We start from the raw sequence: 18,590 nt of genomic DNA, 5'->3' as shown, positions 1-18,590 counted from the left end.
CTAGAAACTTAGGAGTTCTGGCGACAAAAACTTTTTGGTCGTCAGGATGGTAGAACTCATATCCCATAGTTTCTCTAGGATATCCCACAAAATAGTACCTAATTGATCTTGCTTCAAGCTTAGTAGCTTCTTGACATATGCTTCACAACCCCAAATCTTAATGTGATTAAGACTTGGCTTTCTTCCATGCCACATTTCATAGGGCGTCTGTGAAACTGACTTGGAAGGTACTCTATTAAGCAAGTAAGCTGCTGCATATAGAGCGTATCCCCAGAATGTTACTGGTAGATCGGCGGAACTCATCATAGAACGAACCATGTTCATCAAGGTTCGATTTCTCCTTTCAGAAACTCCATTAAGTTGTGGAGTTCCCGGTGGAGTCCACTGTGATATTATTCCACACTCTTTGAGATAATCTAGGAACTCGCTACTTAGATACTCTCCCCCTCGATCTGATCTTAGGATCTTTATCTGTTTCCCAGTTTGCTTCTCAACTTCATTCTTGAATTCTTTGAACCTTTCAAAGGATTATGACTTGTACTTCATAAGATACACATAGCCAAACCGAGAGTGATCGTCGGTGAATGTGATATAGTAGAAGAAGCCTCATCTCGACGTAGTAGACATAGTTCCACAAACGTCAGTGTGGATTAACCCTAGAATTTCAATGGCACGCTCTCATTTCCCAGTGAATGGAGATTTGGTCATCTTCCCTTTTAAGCAACATTCACAAGTACCCATTTGGTCATTACCTAATGGGCGGAAATATCCGTCTTTCGACATCTTGCGAATCTTATCAAGGTTCACATGTCCAAGTTTAAAATGCCACATCTTTTCTTGGTTAACTTCTTCTCTAGGCCTTTTGGGTTTTGAGGTATTCCCGCTTTCAATACAGTGCATCCCACTACTTGTCTCTAGGTGAAAAAGTCCCTCTATCATATTACCATGAGCGATAATACGACCGTTCAAGTATAAAGTGCAACTCATTTTGTCAAACAATACTGAGTGCCCATCTCGTAAAAGCTTAGAGATAGAAATCAAATTCTTTATACATGAAGGAAAATATAAACAATTTTTAAGTTCCAAGACTTCCCAGAGGGCAGTTTAAGCATGTAGGTGCCTATTGCTTTAGCAGAGATCTTAGTGCCATTCCCAACTCGTACAATCATCTCCCCATTGCGCAATGTCCTGCTCCCTGTTAGTCCCTGCAACGAATTGCAGATATGTTGACTAGCGCCTGAATCAAATATCCAGGAATTGGAGCTCATTGTAAAAGCACTCTCTATGACAGAAATAGTCCCTTCAAAAGTTCTTGTCATAAGGCTTGCAATGCGCACCCTGTATTTCTTCTTCCAACGTTCATCCTTTCCACAATGAAAGCATGTCCCTTTGGATTTTCTTGCCTTCTTCTTATGCAACCCTTTCCTTGTGATTGTATTCTCACTCCCATTGTCTTTTTTGAAACCTTATTCAAACTTACAGCACATGTCAATCATCTCGGTAAAAGTATGATTGAATCTATTCACTTTATAGTTTACAATAAACTTGGTGAAATCATCCGACAGAGATGCAAGGAAAAAGTCTTGGGCCATTTTCCCATCGATGGAAGTTCCTAAATGAAGGAAAATTTTTATCCTAGCTAAGAACAAGTAAGAACATTTGAATACATATGCAAACTATTAACACATTAAAGTAGGCATGCATTCAAAAACAATTCATAAAACCCATGACTTTCAAAGCCTAGTATATGGTGAACCAATAAACTCTTTAACAACATTAAAGAGAAGTAAAAATTTAGAGTTTCTTTACCCTTGAAGCTCATCCTTGTTTACACAAGGGATTCACCCAAGTGGAGGGCCTTCAAGTCACCTCCAAGCTCCTTGGATATTACTTGTGATTTTCCTCCTTTTAGTGCTCCTTTGCTTCTTTGAGGATTTAAGGATTTGTTCTCCAAAACACCAAAAGTTTGATGTCTCTAAGTCTCTTCACCAAGGATGTATCTTGTGAAGATAATATGGATGACTTAAGGAAGAAGAGATTGCTAGATGTCCCTCCCCTAAGTGGCCGGCCTCTTTAGAGAAAATGAGAGAAAGTGTTTTCACCTCATTTCACCAAGAAAAACCCTTATGAGAAATAAAGCTATAAAGTTGATTTTATACTTCATTTCAAGTGAGTGGCAAACTTGTAATTAATCCAAGTTTGCATCATCCACCCTAATGGCCGGCCATATTAATGTTATTGGGCTATTTGCCCATTTTGTTTTAGTTGTCATACAACTTAAACATAATGGGCCTTGTGGACCAAAACGCTTTTGGGCCCCGAAACCCAAAACCAACATATAAGCCCAATACGAACATTTCGTATAATTAATTAACTAATTAATTAACCTTGACCATTCTTCAATTAAACCATTTAATTGCTTATCCATTTCATTTAATTTCTTCACATACATCCTTACTCGGTGTACGATCCATTAGGTTCCAATTAGCAAGGTAGTGGGCGATTGTTACTCTTAACGATCGATTGTGAATTGAAACCACATTTCAATTCTCCCTTGATGATTAGTGTTTGCTAATCATTAGGGCTTCCACAAACCATGAGTGACACCTAGCAGTATGCCATGGTTACCCAAGCTAAGTAGAAGTGGTTGGAGAACCTATCCAGTTACAACTACAATGCAATACGGTCCTTCTCTAATACAATACTCTTAATCACATTGTTTAAGTGATAGTTTGTTTCATGTCTACTATCCAATGTGATACTTATCTATATGATTCCCTTGAATATGATTTGGAACAAACTTCCTAAGTCATATTCATATGCTTTGGCCAAAGACATTAGAATCATATCTTAGAGTATTCTCCTTCCACCATGGAAGGGTAGAGATCCCTTGTTGTGCATTCATATGCCTACATGACTAGATAGCTTGACCCCAACAATGCCGTGGACACTCCGATGAAATGCCGTTGACATGATCAAAGATCAAGGACCTAACCATTAGACATCTATGATGCCTCAGGTCAAAGGACTACTTTGCATATTGCAACTTTCGAGTTCTTACATGACATGTATGTTCAAACTCTCTTTTGATCGTTGTTCAGTGTACTCGATTACTCTTTCGAGCACCTATGTGTTTGTCTTAGTGTCCAACACCAAATGACTTGAGACTAGTCATACTCAAGCTTGAGTTGACATAACACATACTAACCTTAGCGGATTGTCAATACCCAATTGGCAATCCTATGGCTAGGAACGTTTTAGGAATGAACAGAAGAGAATGGTCTCGATAATCTAACTCACTTAGATCACTTGTCTCTTAGATCAAATACATCCCTAGGATTCCCTTATTGCTTAAACACATGATACAATAAATAGTGATTAACAATAAGCTTTGCCCTTCATTAAACGTATAAAAGTTTAATACATTAAGTATTCCAAAAAGCTATTACATCAAATGAGTGGCTTTGTGGGCATACTTCCAACACTAAACTTTCAAGATCTTGAAAGATCCTTTCCATGTTTTGTCCATGTTTATGAACCAATGCCCCCTTTGCCATTTTGGCATTCAATAGACTACAAACATTTGAGAATCGTACATTACTAGTCTCAATGTCATGCATCTTATGCAAACTATCAACCATGGCACAAGAAGTGTCCATGTGCTCATGTAACTTCTTAACCTCCTCACTAAGTGAAGTGAGGATTAAGCATTTGGCTTGTAAGTCATCCTCATGGTGTTTATCATAATTTTGACACTCCTCCTTTGAAGCTAGTTTTGTAGGAGGTACATGAGGAGGGGATTGCTTAAGCACATACAATATGTCTTTCACCTTTGAGACATTCTCAATGTGGTGATACCAAGCAAGGAAACATTGGCCCCTAAGGCCCCTTTTGTCAAGTATAATGGTGGGTGTAATTTTAGGCATGTCGTTAACTACATAACATAACAGAAATCGTATTAGATTGTTGTTTTTAAAACTACTTGATTGGGTCTTAAATCAAATAGTACCACCCACTATTTTTAGCAAATTCCACATCCCTCAATGGAATTCGAGAGTTGTGTTGAACTCTTAGCGGGGTATGGGAGACTCACCATTACCAAGCCCACCTCACGATGATACGATGTTGGTTAGCAAAAATAATGATGAGAGAATAACGCTTTAATCATTTACAACTCTTGTAATTACCTATCTTGTTTGGCCTCTAGAGAATGATGCCTCACAATGATATGATGTTGGCACCATTGCACTTAGTTAAGTTATTCCCACCATGCTAGTTCGTGTAGGGGTTCAAGAATAGCCTCACAATGATATGATGTCGGCCATCCTCGTTGCCTACCTCACTACATCATGTATGTATATATGGACTCCTCCTGAATGTAAGTACATACTTTGAACTCCCCCATGATAGGGTGAAGCCGTTGTAGGAGTCACAGACGATTGGAGCCCATCATGGTGGAAGGCCTACGAAGAGATGTTCAAAACATCTCTCGCTTATCAACTTAATATTCATTTTGTTGAGGGAGTAGTGTTGGGCTACATCAATTTATTTTAATCTTATTAAAAGAACTTGGGCCTATCACAACCATTGGTCCAAGTTAATATGAATTAGTAGTATATAATACTCCCACTATTTCGATGAAACAAGCGAGACTATATGGAACTACTAACGAATGCTTTGCATCCTCATATGGACTATATAGTCATATTAGGTCTTAGGATGATTATGAACCGTTTGATTTGATCCAACACGAGCCTTGTGTTGGACCTTGGGTTTAAGGTAGATAGTTGTTGATTTTAGTTACGCGTTTAATCTAATTAAACCGTTATTTCCTATTGGGCGTTGGACCCAACTATTCCAATTTGCATACATTTAAACAAAAAGGAATACATGAAATAAAGAGAAGGGCTTATGCCCTTTTACAACACATTTGATGGACTTATGTCCATTTACAACAAATTTGAACTAATCAAATTACATTCAAATCTAAACTACTAAACCCAAACATTCATAATGTAAAGCGGCCAATCACATAGCTCAATTATCGAGGCCTTTAGTTCATAATCATCCTTTTCTTAATCAATCACATTAACTAAGAAAGCAACTTAAACAATTGGTTTTCGGATTCATAGAATTGATTTAAATGGAACTAATTGAAATGAAAATCCAATTCTCATTCAAGAGACAAAACCATTTTGTTCTCATCTTATTTGGGCCAAAAACAATGACCTCAACAATTGGGCCATTATTCAATAAACATAAACTTTTGGGGTCACTTTGTAAAAACACAAGAGTCCACAACTTCATGTAATTACAACTAGAACCCAAAATTTTAACAATAATAAAAACAACATTAAAGGAGCAAAACAATTTGTCCTTTAGAGTTTTTGGGCCTTAACGTAAAAACGTAAACTTTTGGGCCAAAATACAAATACACAAAAGTATCAAAACTTTATGTAATTGCATAAAAGGCCCAAAATTACCCCCACTTGGGGTTGGCCGGTTTTAGAAGTGAAAAAGGAGTGTGAAAAGGTTTTGGTGAAAAAACAAAGTTTGAAAGTGTTTTATGCAAGTGGATTATGCAAGTGGAAAGGTAGGTGAGGATAAAGGTGATGGGTATAGGTTGTAAGAAAATGTTTTGTGAAACATTAATGGCATTTATCATCCCTCACCAATAATCCATCACCCATCCAAATTAAACCAAAACTTTATGAAAAACACCAAACATTTTGAATCAAAACTCCAAACCTTTTTGTTCTTGGTAAGAATATCAAGAACATTGAAGAACACACATGAAAACTCATAAGAGCTCCATGAATGTTTTCACTCATTAAAACTCAAATTTTCACAACACAAAAGAGGGTTAATATCATAGGGTACTTAGGGGTTCCAAAAGTCACTTTAAAACCATTTTAACAAGACAAACATGAACCCAAAAATCCACCCTTTGGATTTGGCCGAATTTCCCAACATACATGGCACCAAATTTTAGTTCCAATATTCATGCTTAAATGAACTACATCTACAACATTTGAGATGCTAAATTTTCAAGCAAAATTTATATTCAAAAGCAAGAACAAAGCTTGTAACATTAACAACATTTAAATCACAAATCATGAAAATCACAAAACCCAAAATGATTCACCATAAACTAGACCTAGGCTCTGATACCACTTGAAGGATAAATTTTGTCCTAGCTAAGAACATGTGAGAATATTTGAACACATATGCAAACTATTAACACATTAAAGTAGGCATGCATTAAAAAACAATTCTAAAACCCATGACTTTCAAAGCCTAGTGAATGGTGAACCAAGAGACTCTTTAACAACATTAAAGAGAAAGAAGGTTTTAGAGATTCATTACCCTTGAAGCTCATCCTTGTTTACAAAAGGGATTCACCCAAGTGGAGGGCCTTCAAGTCACCTCCTAGCTCCTTGGATCTTCCTTGTGATTTCCTTCCTTTTGATGCTCCTTTGCTCCTTGAGGATGTGAGGAAAGGATCTCCAAAAACACCACAGATTTGGTGTCTCTAAGTCTCCACACCAAGGATGAGGTGTGAAGATAAAATGGATGACTTAGAGAAGAAAAGATTGCTAGCTAAATCCTCTCTAAGTGGCCGGCCTCCTTGTAGAGTAAAGAGAGAAAATGTTTCACCTCTTTTGCCTCAAAGAAAACCCTAATGAGAAAATAGCTATAAAGTTAACTTTATACTACATCACATTTGAGTGGCAAACTTGTAATTAATTCAAGTTTGCATCCACTCACCCTTATGGCCGGCCTTGTCTTTGTTATTGGGCTAATTGCCCATTTTGTTTTTGTTGTCATACAACTTAAACATAATGGGCTTTGTGGGCCAAAACACTTTTAGGCCCCGAAACCCAAAACCAACTTAAAAGCCCAATACGAACCTTTCGTAAAATTAATTAAGTAATTAATTAATCTTGACCATTCTCAATTAAACCATTTAATTGTTTATCCATCTCATTTATATTTCTTCACTTTCATCCTTACTCGGTGTACGATCCATTAGGTTCCAATTAGCGAGGCAGTGGGCGATTGTTACTCTTAACGATCGATTGTGAATTGAAACAACATTTCAATTCTCCCTTTGTTGAAGATTAGTGTTTGCTAATCTTCAGGGCTTCCACAAACCATGAGTGACACCTAGTATCATGTCATGGCTACCCAAGCTAAATAGAATTGGTTGGAGAACCTATCCAGTTACAATTTGAATGCAATATGGTCATTCTCTAATACAATACTTTTAATCACATTGTTTGAGTGATAGTTTGTTTCATGTCTACTATCCAATGTAATACTTATCTATATGATTCAATTGAATATGATTTGGAACATACTTCCTAAGTCATATTCGTATGCTTTGGCCAAACACTCCCGAATCATATCTTAGAGTATTCTCCTTCCACTATGGAAGGTTAGAGATCCCTTGTTGTGCATTCATATGCCTACTTGACTAGATAGCTTAACCCCAACAATGCCGTGGACACTCTCGATGGAATGCCTTTGACATGATCAAAGATCAAGGTGAAGGGAAAATTATGAGATTAACACATGGGATTTCTAAATGACTAGCATGCATATACAATTCAAAATTTATATACATGAGCAACAGAAGCAATTTATCAAATAATATCAAAGCTATAGTCATGCAAATCCCCTTCAAGGTTCATAGGTTTATATATAATGCATCAAAACATTTTAGTAAAGAACAAAGTGAAAGTTTAGTCTTATACCTCTTGATCTAGACTTGAGACCAAGGATGGACCACCTCCAAGCCCTTTGTTCCTTGAAGTCCTTGAGCCTAGCCTCCCTCCTTGCCTCCTCCACTTTGTTAGTAAGAGTGCTCCAAGGTTCTCCTTAAGTCTCCAAAGGAGAAGACCTCTAAAGATCCACACCCACTAGTGTAGTGAGATGGATGGAGGAATAACCAAAAGGGTGAAAGATTGTTAGTAAATTCACCCTCTAGGTGGCCGGCCTTTGTGGTTTTAGAGAGCTATTTTCTTTTGCCTCTTTGTTGTTCAAAAACACACAAAAACCCTAATGAACTTTGTGCTATAAAGTTCCTTATATAGACAAAAAGAAACCTAGTCAACAACTTGACTAAATATCTCTCCCAAACCCTTTAAGTGGCCGGCCCTTTAGTGTTTGGTTTGGGCTTTGGGCTTTTATTATTTCAAGTCATCCTATGCTTGAATAAAAGCCCAATGGGTTTAGGCCCAATGGGCCCAATTAAACCCGAACGTTTCTTTAAGCCCAAAACGATCTTTTATCGCTTTTATGATTTCTTTAGACTTTCTATATTAATCACAACACTTAATTAATCCAATTAATTATTTCCATCATCCATAAATTACTCACTACAAGAGTGTATCGGTGTACAATCATTTTAGGTTCTAATTAGCAAGGCAGTGAGGTGATTGACATCAATCCAATTGATTATATTTAATCCAATCACTTAGTGAATTAAAACTTCATTTTAATTCACCTTTCTTCTTTGATGACTACATTTAATCATCTAGAAGAACTCATAAGCTATGAGTGACATCTAACCATATGTCATAGCTACCCAAGCTAATGTAGAAGTTGTTCGGAGAACCTATTCAGTTGGAATTACAATGTAATTCGATCCTTCTCTAAAACAATACTCTCAATCACATTACTAGGGTATGGATATATTATGTCAAACCCCTAATGTGATTATTCCTTCTTATATGATTCTATTGAGTCGTATAGGAACGCTTTCCTTTATTATGCTCGATACTTCGGCCGAAGATTCCCGAATCATATCTTAGAGTATTCTTCCTCTCTAATCGAGGATTAGAGATTCCTTGTTGCGCATTCACTTGCCTTCATGACTAAGTGGCTTAACCCCAATCATGCCGTGGACATCCGCGAATGGGGTGACTTTGACATAATCAAAGATTAAGTACTTACCCACAAGACAACGACGATGCCTCAGGTCAAATGACTACTTACATTATTCCAACCATTAGAGTTACTTGCTTGACATGTGAGTAGACCTCCATGCAAGTACTCTCGTTTGATTGTGTTCAGTGAACTCATTCTCTTAATGAGCACCTACATACTTGTCTTAGTGTCACAACACGAATGGGATGAGACTTTCCATCCTTCCATTTGAAGCGGACACAGTATGTACCGGTCTAAGCATTGTCAGTTTCCCTCCGATAATCCAATGACTAGGAACCTTTTGGACATAATGGTTATGTGAATAAGGTCTCTGTAGTCTAACATCATTAGATTACTTCTTCAATCGATCCATTATCCATGGATACACTATTTAGGACATATATCGTTTATTGAGATAGTCCTAATTCGTGTCTTTGCCATTTGATATATAAGAGTCATCCATACATCGATTCATTTGTCCTGAAAGGTTTCTTCCAAAGATTGACTTTCAGGGCATATTTCCAACACAAGGACCTAACCATTAGACATCTATGATGCCTGAAGTCAAAGGACTACTTTGCATATTGCAACTTATGAGTTCTTACATGACATGTATGTTCGAACTCTCTTTTGATCATTGTTCAGTGTACTCGATTACTCTTTCAAGCACCTATGTGTTTGTCTTAGTGTCCAACACTAAATGACTTGAGACTAGTCATACTCACGCTTGAGTTGACATAACACATACTAACCTTAGCGGATTGTCAATGCCCAATTAGCAATCCTATGGCTAGGAACGTTTTAGGAATGAACATAAGAGAAAGGTCTCGTTAATCTAACTTACTTCAATCACTTCTCTCTTAGATCAAATACATTCCTTGGATTCCCTTATTGCTTAAACACATGATACAATAAATTGTGATTAACAATAAGCTTTGCCCTTCATTAAACATATAATAGTTTAATACATTAAGTATTCCAAAAGCTATTACATCAAATGAGTGGCTTTGTGGGCATACTTCCAACAATTCCCTGTCCCTCCATCATTTCAGAATTCATGCATCATTACATTGAATCATTGCACTCAATTGCTACACTATTCCTTGTTCCCTCCATCATTTCAGATTTTATGCATCATTACATTAAATCATTGCACTCAATTGCTACACCATTCCTTGTCCCCTCCATCATTTCATATTTCATGCATCATTGCACTCAATTGCTACACCACTCCATATTCCCCTCCATTGCCATGCACTTCCTCTATAAAAGGAAGTATGTGTAACATAAATTTAGTTCATACTTAGTTAGATCATTCACTCTCATTTCAACACAACTTTCATCCAAACACATCCATTCATCTTCACATCCATTCCTTCATACAAACAAACCTTCAAACACTCACCAACACCTTGTGCCATAGCAAAAGAAGGGAAAGAAAGTGCTTAGATGTGCTTGCTGTCCTACTTGGATCGTTGGAGCGTTTAGGTGTTTTCTTTCTTTTATTTCTAATGTTTAAATTAATTTCCTTTCGTTTTGTTGTAAATATGAGTGGCTAAACCCCTCTTGGCTAGGTGTGATTTCAAAGCCATGATTATGTGTGCAATATAATTTGATAAATTCCAGTTATGAACTCTTGAATCGTGAATGCAATTGGCTTAACTATTTGATTGATAACTTATTTGTATTTGTTAATTAAGGGTCGACACTTAATTGGCATGCATAAATGCATTTCTAGAATATAAGGAAGTTTCACATAATTGTTACAAACTTATATTCACATGTAGTGAAGGTCACTTATAAACGATCGCGTTAAGTTCAATTCCTATCACGAGTGACATGATGTCATAGTTGCAAGTGCTTTGTCAATGCTTATGATTTTCATTAAACGTAATGATCTTTGATTGTATCTCTATTATGATGTCATGTAGGGAACTTTAGAAGAATGTTTTGGGTTGTTGAATGATGTCATCCAATCCAATAAAACAAGGAAAATCTGAGAGTTAACTAGTGATGTCACGGTTAATTTGGAGCATTGTCGTTCATAATTCAATGAAGTAGTAACTGGAAATCGAGTTGTTTGCATACATATCATGTGTGGAGAAAAAGCCTCTAGCTATCCCATCCATCATCTTATTTCTCAAATTTGTTTTACAATCTGTCTAGTTTTTCATACTTGTTTGTTTGTTTCAACTTCGTCCAAAACTCAATCCCCCTTTACTTTAGTGTGTCTAATTAGTTAGAATCTGTTTTAGTTTGTGTTTTTAAGTGTTTTGATTCAAGTAAAAGTCAATTTTCGTCCAAAGTCATTCCTAGTGTCTAGTTTAAGTTTATTTGGTTGTTTTAAGCTGTTTTGAGTATTTTAAGTTTGCTTTGAGTCTTGTGAGTCTTGTTAAGTGTTTTTAAGTTTAGTTTTATGTTTTTGAGTTAGTTTAGAGGTTATTAGCAAGCCCTCCTAATCCCCGGTCCAGAACGATCCCTACTTATACTTGTACTACAATTGTCAAAAGAGGGTTAAATTTGTGTGTTAAGATAATTTTCACATCAGCTCCATGTCGGAGCTTCTGGTTTCCGAGCTAAAACTCACCAAAATAGAATACTAAAAGTAGGCTGGCAATCGTGAAGTCGAAAGGAGAATGATGATGGTTTCCAAAAGTTCGATCTGTGTGAGTTTGATGATGGTTGTGTGTGGGGTGTCTCGGGTGTACAGAGGGAGAAGAGTCAAGAATGAGAGAGAAAGAGGAAAGAGTGTATGCGTGTGTGCTTACGTGATTGGGCAGAAGAAGAAAATTATATTTTCTGATTGGGCTACTGTGAAAGAGAGAAAGAGTTATATGTGTAATTGGCCCAAACAAAAATAAAAACAAACTACCTGATTGGGCCAAGGGAGGGAAAAAAACTCATCTAATTAGTTAAAAAATTACCCATTACGCACTTAAATAATCGTAACTTTTTCGTTACGACTCCACTCCGGTTCTAACTCGCTTCAACGCACTCATGACGTCGAGTATGATTTAATTACGACAGAGAGAAAGATAATTTAAATCTATACACATACATCCACATCACTTAGCCAACGAGGGCTTATTCATCATTTTTACACATTTGGGGAGAAAATTATATAATAAATTGGGACGGGTCGCCATAGTCTACCCTCCCTTAAGAAAATTCCATCCTCAAAATTTCTACATATTAACATGTCAATAATGAAAGAATATACGTGGATACAAGTCTCACATGCGTTCTTCCGTTTCCCAAGTAGCTTCCTCAACTAAGTGGTTCATCCACAAGACTTTAACCATATGAACAGTCTTGTTCCGGAGAACCTTGTCTTTCCAATCCAAAATCGTCATTGGCTCCTTATCGTAAGTCAAGTCTGGGTTAATCTCCAATGGCTGAGGGGGAATCATGTGTGACGGATCAGGGACATATTTACGCAGCATAGACATGTGAAACATGTTATGCACCTTTGATAATTCTGGAGGTAGCTCAAGCCGATAGGCAACTTCACCAACTCACTCGGTGATCTCATAAGGTCCAATATAGCGATGACTTAACTTGCATTTCTTTCCAAACCATACCACGCCTCTCCATAGTGATAGCTTCAAAAATACCTAATCTCCAACCTTATATACCCTATCAGTTGAATGTCTATCAGCGATACTCATTTGTCGATCCTGGGCCCCCTCAAGTTAGCTTTAATCACCTGAATATTCTGCGTGGTCTCATCCATAATCTTAAGGCCCACTAGCACTCTCTCGCCAACTTCAGACCAATATAACGGGGTATAACATGGTTTACCATAAAGCACCTCAAACGGTGACATGCCAATGCTAGAATGATAACTGTTATTATAAGCAAACTCGAACAAAGCTAAATGCTTATGCCAAGCGTCTCCAAACTTCAAAATCGAGGATTTCAACATATCTTCTAGCGTCTGAATGGTTCTCTCAGATTGTCCATCTGTCTGAGGATGATAAGTGTGTTGTAGAACAATCTCGAACTGAGGGCTTCCTAGAAAGCTACCCCAAATTTAGAAGTGAATCTGGGATCCCAAAAAAAAATGATACTAACCGGAACACCATCGTATTTGACAATTTCCAAACTAAACTGTTCTGCCAACTAACTCAACGAGTAATTTTCTCGAATGGGTATGAAGTGTGCTGACTTGGTGAATTGATCAACCATCACCCAAATACAATCATAACCATTCCACGTACGAAGTAACTTGTACACGAAATCCATGGTAATATCTTCCCATTTCCATTGAGGTACGAGAAGTGGCTATAAAACCCAAAAGGTTTCTTCCTTTCTGCCTTGACTTGCTGATAAACCGCACAACAACTTACATATTCTGCGATTTTTCTTTTCATACCAGGTCAATAATAGAAAGGTCGGATGGTATGATACATCTTGGTACTCCCAAGATGCATCACATAAGCCAAAACATGCGCCTTATCAAGTATCTCTTTCTTTAATTCTGCTATGTCAGGTACATGTATCTGATCACCTTGCATGAGCATACCATCCGGTCTACAGACCCTGAGGTCTTTCTTTTCCCCTCTAAACATTTCTTGTATTAACTACTGAGATTCCAGATCATTCGCTTGAGCTTCGAGTACACGATCTAACAAAATTGGCCTAATTTGAAAATTAGCAAGTAGAGCTCGCTGGTAATCTTCACCTAATGTGACTCCAGTAGATCGCAATTCAGTCAAGAATGGAACACTGGGTGCATAAAGTGTGTTGAGTCAACCCTGAAATTTCCTACTTAAAGCATCAGCTACAGAGTTTGCATGACCATGATGATCATCAATCGTGTAGTCATAATCACGGAGCAACTCAACCCATCTTCGCTGCCTGAGATTAAGATCTTTTTGAGTAAAAATGTACTTGAGGCTTTTATGGTCGGTGAAGATCTGACAAGTTTCCCTATAGAAATAATGCCTCTATATTTTCAATGCAAAGATAATAGCTGCTAATTCGAGATCATGAGTAGGATAATTCATCTCGTGGGGCTTTAACTATCGCGAAGCATATGCGATCACCCTACCATGCTGCATTAGTACACAACCCAAACCATTCAAAGAAGCATCACTATAAATCTCAAAGTTCCCACTATCATCAGGAATCGCTAGAATAGGTGCATGAGTGAGACAATATTTCAACTGCTGAAAACTTTGCTCACAATCATCACTCCACTCAAATTTTACTCCCTTCCTGGTCAACCTAGTTAGAGGTAGGGCTATATTTGAAAAATCTTTCACAAAGCATCGGTAATAGCCTGCAAGGCCAATAAAACTCTGTACTTCTGTGATAGCTTGAGGCTGCTCCTAATTCTCCACGGCAGCTACTTTATGAGTGTCCACAAGAATACCCTGGGCGGATATCACGTATCCCAAGAACGCCACTTGATCCAGCCAAAATTGGCATTTACTAAATTTAGCATACAGTTGATGTTCCCTCAACTTCTTTAGAACTAGAGTAAGATGTTTAGTATGCTCCTCTTTAGATTTAGAATATACCAAAATTTCATCGATAAAGACAATGACAAGCCAGTCAAGGTACGGGTGGAATACCCGATTCAATAAATCCATAAAAGCCACTGCAGCATTCGTTAACCCGAATGGCATCACGAGAAACTCGTAATGTCCATATCAAGTCTGAAATACTGTCTTTGGGGCATCCTCACTCCTAATCTTCAGCTGATAATACCATATCTCAGATCAATCTTTGAGAACACACAGGCACCCCTGAAGTTGGTCAAAAAGATCATAAATACGAGGTAACGGATAACGATTTTTAATCGTTACCTGGTTCAACTGTCGATAATCAATACATAACCTCAGAGTCCCATCTTTTTTTTCGCACAAACAAAACTGGAGCTCCCCATGGCAAAGTACTCGGCTGGATAAAACCCTTATCAATTAATTCTTGCAACTAAGTTTTCAATTCCCTCAACTCAGCAGGAGCCATTCGATAAGGGGTTAAAGAAATAGGATTTATACCTGGAATTAGATCAATAGCGAACTCCACCTCACGATCTGGGGGTAAACCAGGTAAATCATTAGGAAAGACATCAGGAAAGTGTCTAACTACTTAAACATCTTCCACTCGAGTAGAAGTACCCTCGTTCAGCACCACATGAGCTAGATAACCCTGACATCCTTTCCTCAATAGTTTATTCGCTCTTACGGTTGAGATAACGCCTTGTCTCAACCCACAACGCTTGCCAACAAAAGTGACCACAGGTAAGCCCGACCAACGGAAAGTGATAACCTTCTCATAACAATCCAACTTGACACGATTGTAATGTAACCAATCCATGCCCAGAATAACATTGAAATCAACAATATCCAGAAGAACAAGATTAGCTGGCATGATGACATCCTCAACAAGAACAAAACATCCTTGATACTCCCAGCTGGCATAACAAATTTCGCCTTTAGGCATGGAGAACTCCAGCTCATAACTGAGAGGAGTAGGGTGTGGTTGAGTCTTTTGAGCAAACACATGAAAAATAAGAAAATGCATAGCACCTGAATCAATTAATACTCTAGCAAAATGACCAAGAATATTCAATGCACCCATAATCAAATCAAGGTTGCTCTGAGCATCTTGCAGAATGATGTGATGAACACGGCCATGCGGCTGCTAATGGCTTCCACGACCCTTATTTCCTTGATCACCATGATAGGAGCATATTTATGCGACTGAGTTAGCTTGTTCTCATGCATTTATGTTGTTATTTCTTAGTTAATTACATATTTTAAGTTATTTTCATGTGTTTGTAGGTCCATAGGCCTTATAAAGCAATAAGATGCATTTTGGTGCATTTGGAGCAGTTTTGGGCTTGGAATGGATAGCACATGCATGGAGCAAGGTGGATGGACGAAATTGAAAACTAAAGAGGCTAGGAATGTGTTAAAGAGAAAGAAGAATTAGTGTAAAAAGGACAAAGAGCTTAGCCACAAAGGGGTGTCACTCCACCATTCACCTTTCTATCATTGCCGTGCACCACTATTGCACTCCCTTTGGATTCCTATGCCGTGCATCATCATCCATGTTCCCTCCATTGACTCATTTGTTGCATCATTCCACTTCATTTCCTTTGTCTACCATGTGCACAATATCCTTTCACCTATTTGCACTCATTGATTCACCACTTACTCACCTTTCCACCCATGCCATGCATAATCACCATTATCCCCTTCATGCACCAAATTTCTTGCACTCATTTAATGCACCATTACACTCATTATCCACCCATGCCGTGCATCATGCTTGTCTCCTTCATTATTTCTGATTTCATACATCAAAACATTGGACGTGCTTGCTGTCTAACTTGGATCGTTGGAGCGTTTAGGTGTTTTCTTTCTTTTGTTTCTAATGTTTAAATTCATTTCCTTTCGTTTTGTTATAAATATGAGTGGCCAAACCCCTCTTGGCTAGGGGTGATTTCAAAGCCATGATTATGTGTGCAATATAATTTGATAAATTCCAGTTATGAATTCTTGAATCGTGAATGCAATTGGCTTAACCATTTGATTGATAACTTATTTGTATTTGTTAATTAAGGGTTGACACTTAATTGGCATGCATAAATCCTTTGCTAGAATATAAGGAAGTTTCACATAATCGTTACAAACTTATATTCACATGTAGTGAAGGTCGCTTATAAATGATCGCGTTAAGTTCAATTCCTAGCATAAGCGACATGATGTCATAGTTGCAAGTGCTTTGTCAATGCTTGTGATTTTCATTAAACGTAATGATCTTTGATTGTATCTCTATTATGATGTCATGTAGAGAACTTTTGAAGAATGTTTTAGGTTGTCGAATGATGTTATCCAATCCAATAAAACAAGGAAAATCTGAGAGTTAATTAGTGATGTCACGGTTAATTTCGAGCATTGTAGTTCATAATTCAATGAAGTAGTAACTGGAAATCAAGTTTTTTGCATAAATGTCATGTGTGGAGAAAAAGCCTCCAGCTATCCCATCCATCATCTTATTTCTCAAATTTGTTTTACAATCTGTCTAGTTTTTCATACTTGTTTGTTTGTTTCAACTTCATCCAAATCAAAACCCCCCTTTTAGTTTCTTGTTTCAAAGTGTTTCAAATCTGTTTTAGTTTGTGTTTTTAAGTGTTTTGATTCAAATAAAAGCCAATTTTCGTCCAAAGTCATTCCTAGTGTCTAGTTTAAGTTTATTTGGTTGTTTTAAGCTGTTTTGAGTATTTTAAGTTTGCTTTGAGTCTTGTGAGTCTTGTTAAGTGTTTTTAAGTTTAGTTTTATGTTTTTGAGTCAGTTTAGAGGTTATTAGCAAGCCCTCCTAATCCCCGGTCCAGAACGATCCCTACTTATACTTGTACTACAATTGTCAAAAGAGGGTTCAATTTGTGTGTTAAGATAATTTTCGCATCAAGTTTTTGGGGCCGTTGCCGGGGATTAGCAACTTTGCTAATCCTTTGTTATTTCTTTTTGTTTATTTTCATGTGTTTTTGTTCCTAGTTGCTGACTTTAGTTGTTTTCTTGTTGTAGGTGGTTTATGACTCGAAGTTCTCAACCTGTTCATAAGCACATCTTTGACTTTGACGACGATTTTGAAAGAACTTTGAGACGAGCAAGGAATCAGCAAGATCCTCAACCATCTCAACCTGCACCAGATCTTGAAGATGACAAAGTAGAAGAGCATGAGGAGGCCAGGACAAGGACTTTTGAAGAAGTCCAAAATATGGCAGTAGACAATCGAACAATCGAACAATCAATGAGCTTTCTACTTCGACATTGGACAATGCTCTGCCTTTATGCATTCAATATCCAAGGGCGGCCCAAAACAAGACCGACGAGTTTGAATTAAAGTCCAGTTTATTGCACCATATTCCTAAGTTCCATGGGTTGTCCATGGAAGATCCTAATAAACATTTGAAGGTGTTCGAGGTTGTTTGTTCGAGCATGACCCCTAAGAATGTTGATGGGAGCATTTTGAAAATGAAGGCTTTTCCCTTTTCTCTCTTAGAAAAGGCTAAAGATTGGTTGTATGAGCTAGCCCCAGGAACTGTCACATCATGGAAGAGTATGAAACGGGCATTTTTGGAGGAGTTTTTCCCAACTTCTCGAGTCATTCTACTACGCAAAAGGATTAGTGGCATTCAACAAAACCAAGGTGAATCCTTTCCCACTTACTATGAGCATTTTAAAACCCTTGTTGCTTCATGTCCACAGCACCAGATGAAGGAGAAGCTTCTTCTTCAATATTTCTACAAAGGGCTTCTACCAATTGAACGCCAAATGCTAGATGCCTCAGCGGGAAGAGCTTTGGTGGACAAAACACCCTTGGCTGCCAAGACCTTAATTGCTAACCGAGCATTGAATGTTCAACAATATGAAGGTGTTGGTCAAAGAGACAACCCATGGCAGCAACAAGTTAATGAGGTAAGTGCTATTTCCGAACTTCAAAATTAAATAGCTAATCTTACTACTATTTTTTCACAGGTGGTTGAAAAACCAAAAGAACAAAGTGTAGTTGCTTGTGAAGTGTGCTCAATGAATGGACATCTCACGGATAAGTGCCCTCAATTGATCGAGAACGGAGGGTGGGAATCTGCCAACGCCGTGGGTTTTGGGAGTCAAAACCAACCAAGGAATGATCCGTTC

Source organism: Malus domestica, chromosome 11 (genome assembly GCF_042453785.1).
Source record: "Malus domestica chromosome 11, GDT2T_hap1".
Lineage (NCBI taxonomy): Eukaryota > Viridiplantae > Streptophyta > Magnoliopsida > Rosales > Rosaceae > Malus > Malus domestica.
This window is presented reverse-complemented; position numbering follows the sequence as displayed.